This window comes from Carassius gibelio, chromosome A20 (assembly GCF_023724105.1).
Source record: "Carassius gibelio isolate Cgi1373 ecotype wild population from Czech Republic chromosome A20, carGib1.2-hapl.c, whole genome shotgun sequence".
Lineage (NCBI taxonomy): Eukaryota > Metazoa > Chordata > Actinopteri > Cypriniformes > Cyprinidae > Carassius > Carassius gibelio.
In genome coordinates this window covers 28,133,482-28,156,188 of record NC_068390.1, presented here as the reverse complement: position 1 = coordinate 28,156,188, position 22,707 = coordinate 28,133,482, and the positions used below count along the sequence as shown (strand labels likewise).

Sequence of the window (22,707 nt, the reverse complement as noted above, 5' to 3'; positions counted from 1 at the left end):
GTATTTTTTTTACAAAACTAATAAGAAAATAAAAGCAAAATAATTACTAACATCTTATCTAAGATTAAACTGAAGACAGAAAATATGAAAATAAAATGTATTCAAAATATATTACTAAAACTGAAGCTAACAACTAAAGCTTGATAGTAAAAAACTAATGAAAATGACAAAAACACAACAAAATGACAAGAATAACAAAGTCTAATAAAATTGAAAAGTGAAATTATAACTAAGCACTAATATACATATATATATATATATATATATATATATATATATATATATATATATATATATATATATATATATATATATATATATAATAAAAATAATGAAAAAAATTACAAAAAAATTACACAACAAACCCACAACAAAATTATTAAAATTGTAACTAAAATCAATTTGTAAAAAGAAAATATACAAACAAAATCTAATTCAAAATATATAACTGAAACGGAAACTAATCACTAAAACTTAGACATAAAAAAAAGTGACAAAAATTAGTGACAGGAAATAAAATAAACTAATTATAATAAGGACATTAAAATAAATACATACATAAATAAATAAATAAATATTGATTGACCAGCAGTAGTAATTCAGTCCTAGCAAAACAACTGGACACATCAGTGTTTCTCTGCAGTCGAACTGAAGTGTCTGGGAGTTTGGGCTCAGATCTCATGCCTCTCGATCTGGCTTCCTCACTATATATATAGTGCCTCGGAGCACGACAGCGGCTCGTCTCCATCAACTAAAGCCCTGAAAGTCACAATTAATCACAAGATGAGAGTTCAGTTAGGAGCGAGTCTGACGCTGATCAGAAGCAACAGCATCTCATGAAGAACAGAGTTTATTCAGCACAGAAAGACAGGAACACCACGGCGAGGTGCGACCGCATCATTACATCCGTGGAGGAATAATTAAATCACTGCTAATGCACATAATTGCTCTGGGATGATCGTGGAATACACGCGGAAAATTAACCACCTCTTCTACACTTCTTAACCACAATTCTAATGCATTTAAATGGAATTAAAATGATTCAAATCAGTTTTAGCTTTAATAGCACTTACTTAATAGAAAATATATTTGAAAGAGTATAAAAATTAAGATTAGTTGTTATTTATGTGTATACAGTATAAATAAAAATTATTAAACTTTTTTTTTTTTATCTCAGTTCCTGAATTTAAAATTGAATTTAGATAAAAAGGATATCAATGTAATTTTAATGTAATTTAGTGGAAATAAAATTAGTTGAAATGCATAGAAACCAGTGAGCGGGAAAAAAGCTTTTCTAATATTTCTAATACAATTCATAATATTTATTATCTTTAATATATTACGATTATTTTGTTTGTTTGTTTGTTTTTTGGTATATATAAAAATATTAAACAACATTTAATTTACTTTTCAATATAATCTCAGTTTCTGAATTTGAATTTAATTTAGATAACAAACAGGATACAAAATTACAAATTTTACAATTTACAATACATTTTTCTTTTGGTGCACATAAATATAAATGATCAACACAATTTTAAATTACTAATTTTAAATATTTAAATTTAAATGAAAATAAATAGAATATATATATTAACATCCCAATGCACTTCCTGGTGTTAATTAGTTAAGAAACAGGATGCAGAATTAGATTTCAAAACTGAGTGCAAGTAGAATTAAAATTAGTAAAAATAGAAAGAAAACTGTAATTTTATAATAAGCAATTATTGTGAAAACAAAAATGATTGTGAGATACAACAATATAATAAACAGACGCGACACGATTTGAGGGATCGTTCGTGTTACTAATCATCATCACTGCCTAAATATACAATTAATAATAAAATATAATATTTTCACTCATATTTAGAGAAGCGGTTATGTATTTTTGTAGGCCAAAATCCAGAAATGAACATTTCAGCATTTCTGCGTCAATCGTACTGAGCCTAAAATCAATGGATTTTAAAAATTGATTTTTGGTTCAGTGTCTCAAAAAGTTATTTTGATGTTTAATTCTTCAACATAACACATATCAGTATAAGCTCATTTGTTATTCTGATAGCTTTCCTAGTCTTGAAATGTGTCTAAATGTGACTGCAGATCAGGACACCGAACTAAGGCTTCAAAAGTTATTAATTTGTGAAGATTATCATAATGAATCAGAAACTTTTGCTGCTCACAGAGATGTTTTCTGCAATCATCCAAAATCCAATGGAAAAACCTTCAGAGTGAAGCACAGAGTGTTCGTGATGGTGATTTTAGTGACATTATTCTGCCTTTAGATGGCGATAAGAGTTTTTATGAGCAGTAAAGACTTTTATGTTGAAAGAGACTGAAACTGGAGTTAGTTTTATTAAATAAAATGCATTGATCAGCGCTTATCAGAAATCACCCTTAACAAATGAAAGATAGTGCGACAAAGATATCGCTTTTCTCAGTGGACATGCAGACTCATGTTTTATTGTGAATATGAGCTTGAGCAAAATGACAATATGATTCAAACTGATTCAAAATATTGATCAAAACTATAAAAAAATTATTTATGTTAGTTACAAAGGCAACATTTTTCATTTTTTTGTTATAAAATAAAATAAAACAATATATATATATATATATATATATATATATATATATATATATATATATATATATGTGTGTGTGTGTGTGTGTGTGCACAAATGACCCAATTACAACAACAACAACAAATACATAAATAAAACTTTAACAAAAATTTCAAGTGAAAAATTGAAAATATAAAAATAAAAACTGATTTAAAATATGAATTAAAAAAACATTATAGTATCTCAATGATAATAAAAAAACATTGATATGTATTCTGATTCTGAAAAATATATTTTAACTAAAGATATTGTAAAATACAAGTTAATGGCCAGTAAAGAACAATACATTTTACTAAAAACCGGACTTCAGTCTTTTCAATGTGTTGTTTCTTTGTAATTGTTTGTGAAATTTACCATCAATTTCTTTGTGAAAATTGTTTGTACAGTATTTTTCACAAAATAAATCAATACCAGTCTAAATCATGTGGGAAAACACAGTATATATTTGCTCTCTCATATATCCTGATTTTCAAAAGACACTAGTGAAAGCAAAGCAGCTGAAACACATGTGGTTGAGTCAGATCTTCTCCTGATGGAAAGTGATTCACTCTCAAACAAAGAGCAGATCACGAGAGCATGAAACTGAGTCGACAAACCACCAGCGGAGACGAAGCAGCACAGAAAAACCTGCTGCGGTTTGTTCTGTAACGGATTCAGATCTATGACCTGAGACCTATGTACAGCCAGAGAAGCAATCTCAGCATAAATAGGGCAGCAACGATGTCCAGCGCTGTAAAAAAGCAGCGTGTTTGACGAGGCTGGAGGTAATGTGGGTCAGATGATGGTTTCTGGAGCGCTTTCACAACAGCTTTTCTTACACGCAAACAGGTCAAACCACATGTGAATAAAAAACTGGACTGAACCGCCAGACGCTGTACGATGTTCATGCTTTTCAACACAAACCAGATAACACAACAGGTCTTGACTTCATTTCTGTAATGCAACGCTCATGGCATGAGATGCAAAGGAATTATATTATAAAATATCATGTAAGAAAAGACATCTAGGTTAAATCACATTCTGACCAATATGTAAGTGAATTTGAGACTTCGATCTAACTAGGTTGAGTGACAAAAACAACAAAAAAGAAGAAAAATCACATATTTAGAGAATGAAAAATGTTGCATCAGTTCTACAAAACAAAAGAAAAGAAGAAAAAGAAGAAATATTGCATGCTTATGGTTGAAAAATATTGCATCTGTTGCATAAGGGGAAACCAACTGTCCTCAGAAAAGTTTCGATGCCATTTTCTTTTCCTCTCCCCTCCGTGCATGAGAGCTGCTTTGTTTTGTAACAATGTATCAATGAAAAATGTAAACAATGTATCAATTAAAAATTTAGAGAATGTATCTATGAAAAAATCGAAACAATGTATCAATACAATTTGAAACAATCAATCAATTTAAAAAAATCAATGTTACAACAAGAAAACTGGTAGCATAAACTTATATATAAAAACGGAAAATAAAATAATTTTACAAAACTGTGTAAAATAATACTTGTTTTGAGAAAATAAATAAATTTTTTACTTTTATTTTTAAGTTAACTGTTAGCATTAAGGTTATCTAATTGGATGAATGATTATAAAACAATAATAATAAAAAAAAAATGTAATAAATTTATTCAACATGCAAAATTTTATTCCAAAATACTGCTTTTAATATTTTTTTAAGAATAAATGAAGAGTTTATTAGCAAAAACACATAACTCTAATTTTTAAAAAATCATGTTTTTATTCTGTTTTATTGAGTTAGTTTTTTTTTTAGATGTTTGTGTGTTTGCGTGTTTTTGTTTGCTTGTTTGTGTTTGTGTGTTTGCGTGTTTTTGTTTGTGTTTGTGTGTTTTTGTGTTTGTGTTTGCATTTGTGTTTGTTTTTTGTTTTTGTTTGCGTGTTTGTGTTTGTGTTTTTGTTTGTGTTTGCGTGTTTGCGTTTGTGTGTTTGTGTTTACGTGTTTGTGTTTTTTGTTTTTGTTTGCGTGTTTGTTTTTTGTTTTTGTTTTAGTTTATTTTTGTTTGTTTGTTTGTGTGTTTGTTTTTGTGTTTTTGTTTGTGTTTGCGTGTTTGTGTTTTTTGTTTTTTGTTTGCGTGTTTGTGTTTGTGTTTTTGTTTGTGTTTGCGTGTTTGCGTTTGTGTGTTTGTGTTTACGTGTTTGTGTTTTTTGTTTTTGTTTGCGTGTTTGTTTTTTGTTTTTGTTTTAGTTTATTTTTGTTTGTGTGTTTGCGTGTTTGTTTTTGTGTTTTTGTTTGTGTTTGCGTGTTTGTGTTTTTTGTTTTTTGTTTGCGTGTTTGTGTTTGTGTTTTTGTTTGTGTTTGCGTGTTTGCGTTTGTGTGTTTGTGTTTACGTGTTTGTGTTTTTTGTTTTTGTTTGCGTGTTTGTTTTTTGTTTTTGTTTTAGTTTATTTTTGTTTGTGTGTTTGCGTGTTTGTTTTTGTGTTTTTGTTTGTGTTTGCGTGTTTGTGTTTTTTGTTTTTTGTTTGCGTGTTTGTGTTTGTGTTTTTGTTTGTGTTTGCGTGTTTGCGTTTGTGTGTTTGTGTTTACGTGTTTGTGTTTTTTGTTTTTGTTTGCGTGTTTGTTTTTTGTTTTTGTTTTAGTTTATTTTTGTTTGTGTGTTTGCGTGTTTGTTTTTGTTTTTGTGTTTGTTTTTGTTTGCGTGTTTGTGTTTTTGTGTTTGCGTGTTTGTGTGTGTGTGTGTGTTTGTGTTTGCGTGATTGTATGTTTGCAAGTTTGTGTGTGTGTGTGTGTGTGTTTGTGTGTTTGTGTTTGCGTGTTTGTTTTTGTGTGTGTGTGTGAGTGTGTGTTTGTGTGAGGGCAGACTAACAGTATGATTCGTTATGTGCTGAATGTGGAGGTGATTCTGGACTCTCCGCAGGTCCATGCATCAAAGCCTCGCGGCCGATCCGGCTGCACACGGATGATTTATTACCACACACCGCGCTTTAAATTACACTCGACGCCATCTATAGGAAGCTGTCAGCGTGAGCGGAGCACTAATGCTTCTGCTGCGTCTGAGACCAGAGAACTTCCACTAAAACACCAAACAAGAGACGCCTGTGATCCTTCAGCGAGCTTTAACATCCACGACACACGAGCACCTCATCTGTTATCAGACGCTCAGAACAGGAGAAACACACTGAGATCCAGCTGACTTTACATTCTCTACATTCTCTGCTTAGATCGAGGAGTTACACCACATAATGCATCACTCGTTGAATATCAGATGTTTGCAAAATAAGTAAAAAGTACTTAAACTTGCTAAATCTTTGAAATGAAAATCTAACAATGAAAACAATAGTCTGTCAGTGATAAGTCGTCACTCTGTGTGGTGTTTGTGAGAGGCGCAGAAGAAGCTCGTCACTGCTCTTAATAACGGCTTTAATTGTGAGCTTCATTAGCGCCGACGAGCAGAACAACTGTTAATGATCCCAGCTCCTGTTCTGCAGGACGTGACGTGATGCTCATCTGAGGATTATTCATGCCACTCAGTGTATAACGCTTTGTGACGCGGGACGCAGGGAATGTTGTGCACGTAATGAAGTAATGATGTGTAATCGATTCTCTGTACTGTACATGTGGAAATTGACAATAAAGCAGACTTGAACTTGAACTTGAAGGCTAATCGTGGGCCAAACACTTCACGCCGCTCTAATTAGATCATTTCCAGCTTCTGCGAGGGTCATCATAACGAGGGACACAAATAACGTAACACATCACTCTATATTTTGTATATATATATATATTAAATTCAATACAAATATAAAACAGAATTTTATATTCTAACATATGATATAATTATTTTAAAACATTTTATTAGAAAATAGATATATTTTTTTATTATTTTAAACTATTTCCCAAACATTTTTTTGTACATTTAATGTTGTTTAACTTTATGTACTGTATACTAAAATAACTAAAATTGACATTTTAAATAAGTAAATAAATAAACATTAGACCAAAAAAAAAAAAAAAAATCACAAATGTGGCAAATCACACACACAAAATTAGTATGACATAAAGAAAATAAACAAAAAAAGCCGAAAATGTAAAAATAAAAACCAATTCAAACTATTAGTAAAACTATATATATATATATATAAAGTAATAGTATTCATATTCTTTTATTTACAAAAAAACACATGCATTAAATACAACAATAAAATGACACACACACACACACACACACACAAATTATCTGCTCAATTTTACAGGTTTCTTACTGAATCATCACTGGCAAATCATTGAATTGTCCTGAGTTTTGAATCAAAGTGAACACGGCTTATCAGTTATATCCATATGTTCACACAAAATAATGCAGATCTTAACATTTACTCATTTAGCTGACGCGTTTATCCAAAGCGACTTACAATTGCTATATATGTCAGAGGTTGCACGCCTCTGGAGCAACGAGGGGTTAAGTGTCTTGCTCAGGGACACATTGGTGTCTCACAGTGGATTCGAACCCGGGTCTCTCACACCAAAGGCATGTGACTTATCCACTGCTCCAAATACGAGCTGGAAGCCTTACGGAAAGCGTATTTTCCAGGTGTGTGAACAGCCGAGTGCATGAGCAGGATTTGCTCTGAGCTCATTCTTCACATCAGCGGGGGGGTTCTGGCACCTTTACACCACATACCGCGGTAAAACCCAGCTCACACACTTCCCACTGCGAACACTTCCCCTCGAGATTCAACCCACCGGTGCTTCACCTGATCCAACTCACCTGTGGCTGCTGATCCATCCAACCACCCACAACAACACAGCTAGACCCAGAGCACTACTCACATTAAACTAAACCACGCTATATATATTCACACCAACAGGACTGATTCACACAGTTAATGTCTGACAGTCAAGAAGAAATAGGGAGAACACAAGGCTGGGCGTGGATCAAACGAGTCAGTGAATCACTTGACTGAAGTGAATCAAACGAATCAGTGAATCATCTGCTTGACGTGAATCAAACGAGTCAAAGAATCACCCAATTGAAGTGAATCAAACGAATCAGTGAATCACCTGATTGCTGATATTTTGAAATTAAGCTTCATTTGTTAACATTAGCTGATGCATTAACTAACAGGTCCATTAAATATTAGTAATACTATAATATTAAATAATATAAATGACAATGATACAAAAAAGAAAAGAAATAGGATTAATGATAATGATGCTGAAAATTCAGCTTTGATCATGTAAATAAATTACATTTTAAAATATGTTCACATAGAAAATAGCTATTTTAAATCATAATATTATTTCACATTTTTAATCAGATAAATGCAGGCTTGGTGATCAGAAGAGACTTCTTCAGAACATTACAAAGGTGTACTGACTCAAATCTGTTAAAGAGTGATTATTCCATGGATATACTCATCACACTTAATAACTTTACTGTGTCACAGTCTTCTGCAGAGACATACTGTGATATATGATTAGTTAACATCAAACATGTCTAGGAATCTATCTATAATAGTGAATCTTGCATATTTAACATGTTAATTTGTCAAGATTTTGTCACACTGCAGGAAAAGGAAAATATTAACACTCTTTCCCTTAAACAAATAAAAATGATTTAACCGAAAATCTACGAAATTAAGCCTTTTTGCAAGCATCATAACAAATGCTCTGTTCTTTAATGTTTGACACGAGTGTGTTTATCTGCATGGCATTTATCTGATGAAGTGTGTGTCTGAAGGCTTCTTTGTTCACAGATGTCACCAGTGCACTGGCATGCTTCTCAATCAGCTGTTTTTCACACAAGGACTCGCCGTTCGTCCCGGATCACATTCCAGCCGTAATTTAATCATGTAAACCCATCGGCCCACAGACCAATGAACTCGCTCGCAAGCTGCCAGAGGAAAATACACTAATGACATCACGAGGGGAATGTTAACTGGCCACATTATCCTAGAAACATGCAGCTAAACCTAGTGGAAGCCGAACACGTGTTAGCTGATTTTGCCAGAAGCACTAGTAAGACTCGAACTGATGGGTCGCGCACTAATGAGTCCGGAACACAGGTCACATGACCTCAGTGACATCCATCATCAGGTGAAGAAAACATCTGGCGCTTCACATCTCGACCATCTGGAGCAACACTGATTCAGTACAAACGATGAACTGGATTCAGCTCACTGCAAAACAGGTGGTGCTGGTTTGGTTTCCTTACTCCGAAGTAGCTTGGAAATTGGAAAAATGAAATGGCAAGGAACACACTCAATTAAATGTGAAATTTTGAAGTAGAAAGACTTGTCTTAATGCACAAATCTGCATTATTTGAAATAAGAAATAAAAATGAAATAAATAAAATAAAATAAAATAAATGTAAAAAATATATATATTTTTTTATTTTACTATATTTTATTTATCTTTTATTTTACATAGTGTATATTGTAAAATAAAATAAAATAAGAGTTTTTGTTCCCCAATGGCTTCCATTATATTTTTTCCATACTTTACTACAGCAACTGTTTGGTTCCCGTCATTCTTCACAACATCTTCTTCTGTATTCAACAGAACAAAGAAACTCAAACAGGCTTAGAACAACATGAGGGAGGGTAAATGATGGCGGATTTAATTTTTGGGTGAACTGTCCCTTTAAGAACAATCGCTATAATGATAACTACAGTATAATAGCAGAGTCCACATCACTTATAACATAAGAACCATATCATTGATATCACTTTCAGAATGATTTGTTTACACTTGATCAACCATAAAAATAACGTCCATTCATATATAATTACTATAAAGTTGTAACAATAAACTTTTTATGTTATGCTATGTTATACCATGTTATGTTATGTTATCTTATAGTATGTTATGTTATAAAATACTGTTATGTTATACTACACTATGTTATGTTTTGTTATACTATACTATGTTATGTTATACTATTTTATGTTATGTTATATCATGTTATACCATGTTATATTGTGCTGTGCTATGCTATACTTATGTTATGTTGCGTTATATAATGTTATGTTATGTTATGTAACGTTATACTATACTATACTATGTTATGTTATACCATGTTATGTTATGCTATACTATGTTAGTTATGTTATACCCTGTTATGTCAAGTTATACTGTACTATTTTATGCCATGTTATACCAATATTATGTTATGATATGCTATACTATTTTATGTTATGTTATACCATGTTATGTTATGTTATAATGTACTATTTTATGTTATGATATGTTATGTTATGTTATACTATGTTATGTTATAAAATACTGTTATGTTATAATATACTATGTTATGTTATACTATTTTATGTTATGTTATATCATGTTATACCATGTTATATTGTGCTGTGCTATGCTATATTATGTTATGTTGCGTTATATAATGTTATGTTATGCTATATTATGTTATGTTATACTATACGATTTTATTTTATGTTATGTTATGTTATGTTATACCATGTTATGTTATTTTTGTTTTATTTTTAGGTTTATATTTGGCTGCTTATTTGAACACAGTATAATCAAATCTGCAAACATATGATACACAAAAAAGAAAAGAAAATTAGATTTAAAGTTGGCTCATTTGGTTGCATAAACTCTATTTTTGCAATAAATGCCTAAATGCCCACTTCTAGAAGTATCAATATGCACTTATTTCTATTTACAGATGTGAAAACCAGGCAATTTTCGCATGTACCCTTTAAGCGATGCCACACCGCTGAGCATAATGTGAAGCTGCTTGATTTTAATGCAGTTCTGTCTTCAGCGACGCAATAAAGACATTCTTTCATTATGGAAACGCTGTGATTTATAATATAGGCTCAGGAAGTGCACTCAATATCAGACGAGCAAAAGGCACCTTGGGGAATTTTATGATCCACGACGAGACATCCTGGATCATTTCAGTTGTATGCAAGTGTCAGTGCATATTAATAATGGCCTCGGTCCAGTGCAGACGGCAGAACACTTCACAGGAACATCATTTCATCTTCTACCTCTCGATCCCAAACTGGGAGGTACAACTTTCTTAACTGTCCATCTCACATTCAAATTAAAATGATAGGTTTTAGTAAACTTGAAGCTAAAGTTTAAGAAAATGTGTATTTGTCCTTCTAACAGTTAAAGTAAAATGCAAATATCTAATAAACTTGTAGCTAAAGTTCAAGTAACTTACTAGGAAAGATAAAATGTATGATACAGCAGCTGCACACAACTTATGAATTAATAAACAAATTACTGTTTTTTTATGATGCATTTTAACAAGTCATAAACAGGCAACAACAATAGTGTGCATAGTTCTGATCAGTGCTTTAAGTGGCCCAAAAGAGGTGCCGGTACTCTATTATAGCCATTTTTTAGTCTTTTCTGAATTTTTTTTTTTTTTTTTTTTTTTTGATGACTCCCCTCATCCCCTGAGGTAACAACAACTATATTGAAGGGCTTTTATATACAGAAGTCAACAGGCGACCTTAATAATAAATCCTTTTATTAGTTTGTGGATTTGCTTGAGCTAGAAAGAACTACTGAACATAAATAAAATGTGCAAAAGGATTTTGAAAAAAATACCCTTAGAAAGAGCTACTGCATTACTGCATTCAAACATCCAAACTGACTCAAATGATTCGCGAACCCGCTACGAACTCCCGAACTGATTCAAATTAATCGCGATCCCCAAACTAACTCAAATGATTCCCGAATCCGCTTTGAACTCCCGAACTGACTCAAATGATTCGCGAACCCGCTACTAACTCCCAAACTGATTCAATTGATTCGCGATCCCCAAACTGACTCAAATGATTCGCGAACCCGCTACGAGCTCCCGAACTGATTCAAATGATTCGTGATCACCAAACTGACTCAAATGATTCGCGAACCCACTTTGAACTCCCGAAACGACTCAAATGATTCGCGAATCCGCTTTGAACTCCCGAACTGATTCAAATGATTCGCGATCCCACTCCGAACTCCCGAACTGATCCAAATCATTCAAATGATTCGCGATCCCACTCCGACCTCCCAAACTGATTCAAATGACTCGCGATCCCCAAACTGACTCAAATGATTCGCGAACCCGCTACGAAATCCCGAACTGATTCAAATGATTCGCGTTCCCCAAACTAACTCAAATGACTCGCGAACCTGCTTTGAACTCCCGAACTGACTCAAATGATTCGCGAACCCGCAACGAACTCCCGAACTGATTCAAATGATTCGCGATCCTGCTCTGAACTGACTCAAATGATTCGCGAACCTGCTACGAACTCTCGAATTGATTCAAATGATTCGCGAACCCGCTCTGAACTAGGAAGAATTAGGAAGCGTGCATTGTGAAGGGCGCTCTGAAAAGCTGCAGCGCAGGCAAAGGATTAAATCCTCTATTAAAACAGATGTCCAAATGAACGTACCGGTACGCTACAAGCACGTTCTGGGCGCACGGAGAGGTGGCGGTACCCTCAAGAGCTATATTTGGAAGTAGCGGTACTGAGTACTGGTGCGTACCGGCCACTTAAAGCACTGGTTCTGATCTTTTGTCTTGCACATGTATTATATATAGTACTGAAGGCAATAGGCTTAATACAGTATGTGGCTCTGCTTGACACGTTTGCATCAAGGGGACGACTCCTGAAATACATGATTAGATTATTAACACAATGGCAGGACATTATTCCGAGTTTATTGATTCACACTACATTGTTATCATTTTTTTTTCTAAATTAAATGTAATTATTTATTATTTACTAAATTATTAATATACAGTACATGAGAGTAATAATTATGCCGTTCTGTCTTCATCATATCCAGTGATCTTTACTAATTATGTCAGTTAATGGTCACAAATTTTAATTCATTTTAATTTGACATTTTTCGGATTTCATTCATTATTAGCGTTTCACCCTGCAGTTTTTCGTCACAAAACCCTGCTGTAATGTAGTTTAATTATGTGTAATGGTGTGACCCCCCCCCCCCCCCCCCGATTTAATTAATGTCATACCACTATCTTCGATAAAAACTATAATTCTATATAATTAAAATATAAAAATATATAACTCTATAATATTATTTTATAATATATTCTACCTCTAAAAGTACCATATATTTATGTAAAACAGGATTATATTTTTATTTACTTCAGTAAGAAAAAAGAAAAAAAAAATAATTCCAGTAAGGTCAAAGAGCAAAAACCTAAAAAAAAAAAATGATTTAATGCATTTCATGATAAAGGTTTTTTTTTTTTTTTTTTTTTGCGAAATGAATCAGGTCAAAAGCAGTCCATAAGTAGTGACAGTACATTAAATAATATGTGTAATCGTGCTACTATCAACAATTTTCATCATGTAATTTTCATCATAACAGAGCGGGCTGATTTACAGATGAGGCTGGCAGAGAAACATGGCTAATCTTTTTCTTATTTTCCAGCATATCTATAAATGTGCTGGTGAAGCAGCTCTGTGGAAGTCACTGTGTCTTCACTGCAGTATTTCGGCAGGTCTTCCTGCAGGATAACCACCAAACACACTCCAGATACAATCAATACAAAGCTGCTTGCCAAGTTTGTGTTTTTGAGGATTTAAAGATATTTTTCTCCACGTTTTCTTTCTGTTCTGGTATAGAAGTAATTCATTGTTTTGCATCATAATTACTCGTGTTCATATTCACGGCTTGTCTTATTGAAACCCTAATTCGACTATGTTTTCCATCACTGAAAGTATGATTTATTTATTTATTTATTTTATAGTATGTGCCTAAACACATTTAGGAGACTCTTATGCACACACACACACACACACACACACGCATGCACACACATACAAACGCACACGCACACACGCACACACGCACACACACACACACACACACACACACACACACACTCACACACACACACACACACACACACACACAATCATCCAGCGCACAGACAAAACAACAGCAAGACGCAGCAGATATCATCCATAAAATAAAGCTAGGTGTATAAATATAAATGCATCTTATATCAGATTTGTTATATTTTACTTGCAAGTTGGCCAGTAACCGTTTTCTATTCCTATACGTTATAGTTTAGTACAATTATCAAACTGCACAAACTGTGTTCCAATGTGTTTGGTGATGTACTGAAGCTTTTCAGAAAAGAAGTTTTCTTGCCGTTTTTCACCAAAATAAAAGCTCCATGGTTCATCATTTGAATGCAAAGAAAAAAACACCATAAATATTAGCATTGTCATTTTATTGTTGTTATATAAAATAATTATTATTATTATAAATATAAGTTGTTTTATTTTAATTAAATGAAAACTAAATTAATAATACATTTAATTAATAACAATAAATTGCAATTAAGTGTATTTTTTATGAAATAATTAAGTTAATGAGTCAGCTATTATTAGTTTTATATATACATGAAATAAAAGAATACATAAATATACTGTGTATTAAATAAAAATGCACCTTAGACAAGACTAAGTAGGAGCATGCCAAATGAACTTTTAGGTTAAATTAATGTAATGTGCTTCAGTGACGGATGGCTCTCGGAAAACAAACGGCTCCTTAGAGAGGAAAACGTACTATAAAAGATTCAACTATAAAAGAGTTTTATGGGGTGAAGGCCGGCTCTAAAGAGATGATCAGACAACACGACACGTGATCAGAGGTGTTTCTCAAAGAGACGAGCGCGAGCACACGCTTCCATCACGCCTTCAGCCGCGCATGCTAACGATTGTGTAGGAGGAACGGCCTGACCTGCTACTACAGCCACAGACACTCCATACGGAGATCCAACACGCAAACAGCATGATAAAAGTGTTGCAGAACAACACAAACTAAGCAAACCTCTCAAAAAACTTGCAAATTGCATGCAAACAAACAACAAAAAACACATCATGTACGCGCACGATAGCAAAATACTAAACAACACAAACAGCAAGCGAACAACACACAAAAAGCATGCACATGACACAAACAAACAACATCCAAAACAAGTAAAAGACATGCAAAAAAAAATAAATAATAAAATAAAACACGCAACTACATGATAACAAAATTCAATTTCGATTTTATATCTTGCAGTTATACATTTTATTATAGACTTGTTATTGCGTTTACATTTTGCATGTAGATATTTTTCTAAGGATTGTGAGTTCATATTATGACGTTGTATTTCAAAATTTTGTCATTTTTCTCTTATTTGTAGTTATATTTTGCAATTTGACTTTTTCTACTGGTTTTTGAGATTTTTTTTATTCTATCCCAATTATTTGTGTATATTTTGCTATTAAATTTTTTTTTTCTGAATTTACATCTTAATTTTGTGTTCACCATAGAATAAAAAAAAAAAAATAATAATAATAATAATAATAATAATAATAATAAATGTGAAATAAACTGAAATGCATGCTGGGAACTGGAGTCCTGCTGTGTGAAATGAGCAGATGATGCAGGTTAACTGCACAGAAACCCTCACTAACTCATGATGTGTGTAAGTGAGACTCACTTCTTCACGGTAAAGGTGTTCTTATTCTCTCCTGAGGGGCTCACAGCTATTTCAGGCTCACAGCAATCACTCCACGTTCTGATCAAAGCAGAAACACACACCTCTGCACCCACGCATGCATGCAGCAACCTTTCCTGATCCACGCCGGCCATTCATTATTAATAACAGTCATATCTGAGCAGAAGTGCATGCAGGATTAAAGTCGAAAGCACTGTGCTCTCAGCTCGTGCATGCAGAATTAGCTGATTAAGAGCTACTAACGAGGTCTAAAATTATGCTAGCAGTGCTTGCTTTTGGATACTGGATCTGTAAGATGAAAAATCACTAAATATACAATGAATCAATGAATTTTATTATATTTTTGAGATATTCAAGCTTCAAATTTTTGAGAAATTCAAAATGTACATATTAAATATTGTTATTATTTAAATTGTCCTTGAAATACACTGTATAAATAAAGCATTATTAATATTAAAGATATTAAATATGAAAGTTTTCCTATTAAAAAGCGAACTACAAACCTGCATTATGAATGTTCAGTTGCTTGTCAGTCAGGGTTTCATTTTTTAGGTGAACTAACCCTTTAATAAATAAATAAATAAATACATTTATTAAAACAGATAAAATTATATATAAATATAAATAAATATATAATTAAATTCAATACTAAATACATTTTACTATACATAAATACATTTCTATTAAACAGCAAACACTGCTAAACCCACATTAGGTTAATGCTAAACAAATTAATTTAAATAGTTAAATATTTTATGTTTGCACATGCATACATAAAATATTTAATATTTGCAAGCTCTTTTATATCTTATTTGTGCATATGCAACATTTAATTATTATTTTAAGCATTAAAAAAATATTTTAAGTTTAAAGCTTCTCTCCTACAAAAGATTTTAGAAATAATACTATACTGTATTTTAAAGGGTTAAACTTAATTCAATTTATTTAAAAAGATAAATAATAAAAATCTATGTAAATAAGTGAATAAAATGGATACATAATTAATAAATCAATTTTATCATCTAACAAAATATATATATTTATTAAAACCTAAATATTTTATAAATAATATTTTAATAATAATATTTTTATGCAGTAGCGGCCTTTTAAGATTGGGGACAGAGTGTAAAAAAATTAAAAAGGCTAACTAAATAAACATTAAGATAGATAGATAAAGTAACATTGGATTAAACATGACATTTTAAAGTAGGAAAAACTGAAATAGTATTTTCTTCTAAAATATACTCCAATGATATTATTTTAGTCTTAATCTTAAATGAGACGTTTCATGGATGCAAATCTCACGCTGACTTTCAGCATCAAAACATCTTTAAGTTCTGGCTGATGTAAAAAAGAGCAAACGGAGGATGTGTTTCGACATCGATCATCTCTCTGTGTGTCTCTGGAGAGAATCACACTGGATTCGCCGCAGAACGACAGACAGACGCTTTCATCGCACACATAACCCCACGACAGCGACAGACTAAAACCAAACCACGCTCATATTTTAACACGAGCATCAGCAGCTTACTCCTCCAACATACACAACACAAGATGCTTCATCTGGACGGAAAACCCTCCGTTTATCATCACAGCGTCCAAGAAACACGACACCAGGATGAAATTTTAACAGATGGAAATAATGGCATAAGGTGAATGACGTATCGAAATTGGCTTACCATGTCATACAGTTGAAGTTATGAGATATTAAGGCAAAATTATAAAAAGACATCATACGGATGCAATCGATTGACCACATGATGCATCAGTCCACGGCTCACAAACACCGGTCCTGTGTTTGCCCTACATACCGACAGATGAATGCAACACATGGGGCATAAAACGGCGGCTTGTTGCTGTGTGACTCATAAAGCAGATGAGCAAAGGGTTAAAGCATTTACTCTGAGCAGCTTAAACCTCAGATAAACAGACACCTGTGAGATGAAACTGATTCAGGTCACACTCACTTCATCTGTTTGAGCGACCGACTCTCTGCTGCGAAGATGCATGAGGTGTGCGGCGGATGCTGTCACCATGACAACGGACATTACTTCACGCAGAAGCAGCACTTGGACTGGATGTGTGGGCTAAAGCTACGCGCTGAAGCATTAGCATGAGAAACATTAGCATGAGACTGTCAATGAGTCTGACTCTCTACTGAAGGCCAATGCTCAGAATAAACAGTCCACTGATACGTGTGCTCTCCAATATAATGCTGACGAGAATGTTTATAGCAAATAAAATCTTTACAAATTGCTTTATTTTTTTAAACAAACACTAGTTTTAATTTTAAAATAAGCCAGTTTAGATGTTTTAATCAGCCTGGAAGAAGTCTCTTCTGCTCACCAATCGTGCATTGATTTGATGAAAAATCCAATTAAACGATTTTATATTGTAATAGGTTTTCAAATGTGATTTCTAACTTCAAAAATGAATGAAAAGTTACAATAGATTTCTATTGCAAATAAATGCTGTTCTTTTGAACTTTCTGTTCATCTGTGAATCCTGAAAAATAAAATAAACCATTTCCACAGAAATATTGAGCAGCACGATTCAGTTAAACATTGAAAATAATCAGAAATGTTTCTTGAGCAGTAAATCATCATATTTTTATTATACTTAATTATTTTATTAGTTAGTTATCATAAGCACATAAGGACCTAGGACGGATCCTTGTGGCACTCCATATTTTACTGTTGATAAATGAGATGACTCCCCATTTAAATCATCATATTTTCATTATACTTACTTATTTTATTAGTTAGTTATCATAAGCACATACGGACCTAGGACGGATCCTTGTGGCACTCCATATTTTACTGTTGATAAATGAGATGACTTCCCATTTAAATTATATTATTCTGATTTCTGAAGATCATGTGACACCGAAGACTGGAGGAATGATGCTGAAAATACAGCTGCACATTATAATAAATAAATAATAAATTACACTTTAACACAGATTCATACAGAAAACTAGTATTCGAAATTACAATAATATTTCATGTTTTACTGTAGTTCTGATAAACTAAATACATTCTTTGGTGAGCAGAAGAGACTTCTTTCAAAACACATTTAAATATCTTAATTTCAAACTTCTGACCCCTAGTGTATCTTAACTGGTTATGGTTCCAGTATCTGCATTAACTACAGGATCTGGCTGAAATTATAGCCATGTTGCAGAAGTATTTTAAGTCATTGATGTTCAGATCTCTTTACGCTGTGATGATCACGTTGGGACATCTGTGTGTGTTTTCCCAGTGCACTCTACAGCACTTCTATTGATCTACACTAACATACAGCAGGTAGTTCAGCTCTTTAGTTAGTAAAACAACAAAGTCCAGTGAAGCTGAAGAAAGAAAACTGTGCATGAAAGATTCACACAACAGCTGTCAGCTCTGTGCGAACCAGAAACAGACCTCAGCTCTGATCTGAGAGTGAAATAAAACACCAGTAATACAACACAACTCACAATAAAACTCTGCACAGCTATGAAATCAAAGAGAAATAGACTGACTAGCTTTTAAAAGCAAGGAGAAACACTCTAAAGGTCAAGGGTCACACGTTCAATCAAACCCTGCAGAATAGTAGCACAAATGCATCTGTTACTTGATAGATTCTTGATACAGTTCAGAAAATATCTCCAGATATTAAAAAAAAAATGATCAACTAAAATTTTCATGGCCTAATTTATTAATATTTGATTTCATAAAAAAAAAAAAAAAATGCATTTATGCAAATGGATTTGTGAAAACAATTACATTTATTCAGTTAAAAAGTATGAAGCAGCATTATTCAACATTACTTTTATAGTTTTTGATAATATTGAATTACATTTCATGTTTATTTTAGTTAAAGTTTTCATGGGACTTTTATTCGTTTTTATTTTTATTTTTGTCTTTATTTTTATTTGCATTTTTTATTTTATGACATCAAGTTAATCTGAATGAAAAAAGGCTTGTTGCCTAGGAAATTGTGATGAAATAAAATACTTATTTTTTGTATTTTATTTTATTTAACTTTCATTTAAAAATTTTTTTTACTATATTATCCCCAAAATTTAAACATGATTAAAATATGCCACGCAATATTTAATTAGTTAAAATATATTAGATTGGAACAATGTGAACTGACTAATAATAAATCTATAAATCTGGTTATCGTGCATTGAAAACACATCCAGTTTATTAGTACTATTACGTTCATTAGTTTATATTTAAAGTGTCTAATGCAAATGCATGGAAATGACACATGCATATTATGTTTAGGCCTAAATATTTTTTAAGCATGTTTTACCAATTCAAAATGTACATTGTTCACATTTAAGTGTAATAATGCACTAGTGTGTGAGGTTGCATACAGCAGCGCTGCACTGATTCCAGCCGGCAGATCTGCATCAGACAGCAGCACAGTTTCATTCTGGCTCTCGTTACAGTAGGAAACACAGGCTTCTGATCCAAGGGAATTGATAAAGAGCTCTGGAGGAGGCGCAGAGAAGCAACAAAGAGCGCTTTAGTTGCACTGGTGGAATGCATTTGCATAGTTTAGACGGTCGGCATCTGAAGCTCGCTGTGAAGAAGCTGTGACTTCACTAGCGTTTGGTGCAGAGCCTTGTTTTCATTCATCCTGACGCTTAAGAACAGAAGCGTAGCATGAAACGATGTTACATAATGACGCACGGTTCCCACGCCTCTCCTCTGAAATCATCATCAGGGATAAAAAAACCTTCAACCCGTCATCATTTCATGATGAAAAACATCATTGTTTTTAGAAACTTAATTGCATGCAAAAAATGCATTATATTTTAAAACGTTGAATGCAATTGATTTTAAAATATGAGTCTTTCTTTTTTTTTGACCCACTTAAGTACATTTTTATACTGTACGTGATTTCTTAATAACTTTGAAACATGGTTTAATGCACTGACGATTAAAATATGCTTAAATGTCATTTCTAAAATAGTGTGTGTGCACAAGAAATAATCTGTATAAAATATGTAAATATACATGTAATAATATAGAATATTTTTGTAATTACATGTTGCAATTTAGTGCATTTAACTCTATTAATTATATCAAATAATACATTTAGTATGTTAGTTAACACTTTAAAATAAGTGTACTTCTTAAAGCCTGAGAAAATATTATTAAAACCATGATTTAAAATGAAAAACTTTATAGCGAAAATGTTAATTTGACACTTTTTAAAAGTCTACTTAAGTCTGTTTAGAAACAGTCATGAAAGCGTTTCTCTAAAGTGCACTTAACAGGCTTTTTTGAATTATTATGACTGTCAAGGTTCTAAAAAAGCCATAAGAATATAAACTACATTTCCCATCATCCTCTGCGACAGCACAGGGATCATCAACAGCACAAACTCAGCATCAGTTCCACACCTAATCTTTCGCTCTTCATCAGCAATTAAAAAGGTGTTTGTTGGGAAGTGAACGAGAAAGAAATATGAAATTGCCAAGTGAATCCATTTATTTAGTACTCAAGCGTTCATCACCACTTCAACACTTGAGAATGAAAAGATCTTCCCAGGAGAACAACACTAGCTCAGAATCCTTCACAGTAAGGTCTCATTAGTTCATGCATTAACTCACTAACAACGAGCGTTACATTTGTCTCAGTATTTATTTGTTTGTTAACATTCATTTTTAGCTCATGTTATCCCATGTGGCAAAAAATTTAAATATGAAATAAATAAATACATTTTGTAAACACTGAAGCTCAATGAAAAGCATTTTAAAAATGTAAATTATATTAATATATATTTTCAAAAAGTATACAAAAATGGCCAAAACATTGGTGGAAAATATGTAAATATATTATAGCACATACATATATAAACATTACAAAATAATAAAAACAGAGTTTAATAATGTGTTAAGAAATGTTTACAAATGGAACCATGTAAAGTGTAAAATGTTACTAACTATATGCAGTAGTATTTAATATCAGATACTGCAGCATTTCACATAAAGCCAAACATCTTCATAATGATGTTTAGACTGGGATCCATAACACTAATGACTAATCATCAGGTTACACACATTACACTGTCTGTTCAAACACTCTGCACTAATGCATGATGGGATACGGCTGACGGATCCTCGTTCCAATCACTAGACTGTGCACTGTGAAGTGGACCTCAATGGGTTCCAAATCATAGTGTGCATCGCTCTCTACTACACAGGTATGGTACAAACATAATATGCCACATCTCCCAGACCAGCAGCACGAGACTCACCCTGCGTTCCAATATTTAGGGCTCATCCCTATGCCCTAATCCCTTCAAAGTGTGTACCCTCCGGGGTCACTAATGCAATGCTACATTTCTACAAACCTGATGAAGAAACAAACTCATCCTCATCCTGAGCACATTTTCATTGTTGGCTGAACTCTTCCTTTAAGTGTCCCCTGCTGAGTGTGTAGGGAGCAGTGAACACTAGAAGGGAAACTATAATTAACACTAATTAGGAAGCAGATACTGCTGGGCGTCTCAGAGCATGTTGGCATTCACCGGCGTCTCACACCGTCATTTCCATTCCTCCATGGGCGCTGAAGTCATTGATTTTAAAGTGCATTCTCATGGATCAGCGAAACCCGACTCTGCCCAAACTCTATTATCCTATTAGCCCCTCAGAGACACATGCGTGCCCCTCTTGATGTGAACCGACTCCAGAAACCAAAGCCATCTAGTTGATATTACGCCCACCATCTCCACGCGTGACCCGCTGGTCAGATCGGCTCTGAACAACAGCAGCCCACGGTAAACAATGCTTCGATGTTTTCCCTCCTGACATTTGCACATTTGTGACTCATGGTCACTCAAAGCTCTGGTTAACCCACACTACACTACTAGAACACCACTAGTTGCTTAGTATACGATGAGAATGGAGGATAAGGAGAGGCAAAAGTTCAACATTGTTCAGATTTCAGACACTTGCAATGACATTTGCAACCACACTGACTCATTAAACAGTGTCCGTACAGCTTTTCAAACAACGTTTCTTCAATGCAAATCAAAAAGCATTCATTTCTCTCCATGCAACTTCCATTAAATATGAGAAAAACCCAATAGATGAACTGTTTAGTATGCAATATAAAATATTCATGCTATTTGCATTATTTTTCTTTGTTGGTTGGGAATGTCGAAGCATTTCTACAGTGTTTCTTTAATGCAATGCAATGTCTTCCACTGAATGTAAGGAAAGCCCAAAGGATTAATTCTTTAGCATGCAATATGCACATTTGCAATAATTGTCATGGCTATTTGCATTATTCTGCTTGGGAATATTTAAGCATTTCTACAGTGTTTCTTAAATGCAATGCAATGAATTTTATTGTATTTCTACAGTGTTTCTTAAATGCAATGCCATTAAATGAGGAAAACCTTGTTTCGCATGCAATATGCACATTTGCTATGGATGTCTTGGCTAATCGCATTATTTTTCCTTATTATTTCTCCTTGTTGATTGGGAATATTGAAGCATTTCTACAGTGTTTCTTTAATGCAATGCAAGGACTTCCACTGAATGAAAGGAAAACCCCAAAGGACAAACTATTTAGCATGCAATATGCACATTTGCAATAGATGTCATGGCTATTTG

The 22,707-nt window shown here is 33.1% G+C and overlaps 1 protein-coding gene across 3 annotated transcripts in view; it reads right to left on the bottom strand.

The window, feature by feature from the left end:
• Positions 1-22,707, bottom strand: part of LOC127938067 (MAM domain-containing glycosylphosphatidylinositol anchor protein 2-like) — a 97,197-nt gene that overhangs the window by 73,614 nt on the left and 876 nt on the right. The window lies entirely within an intron of this gene.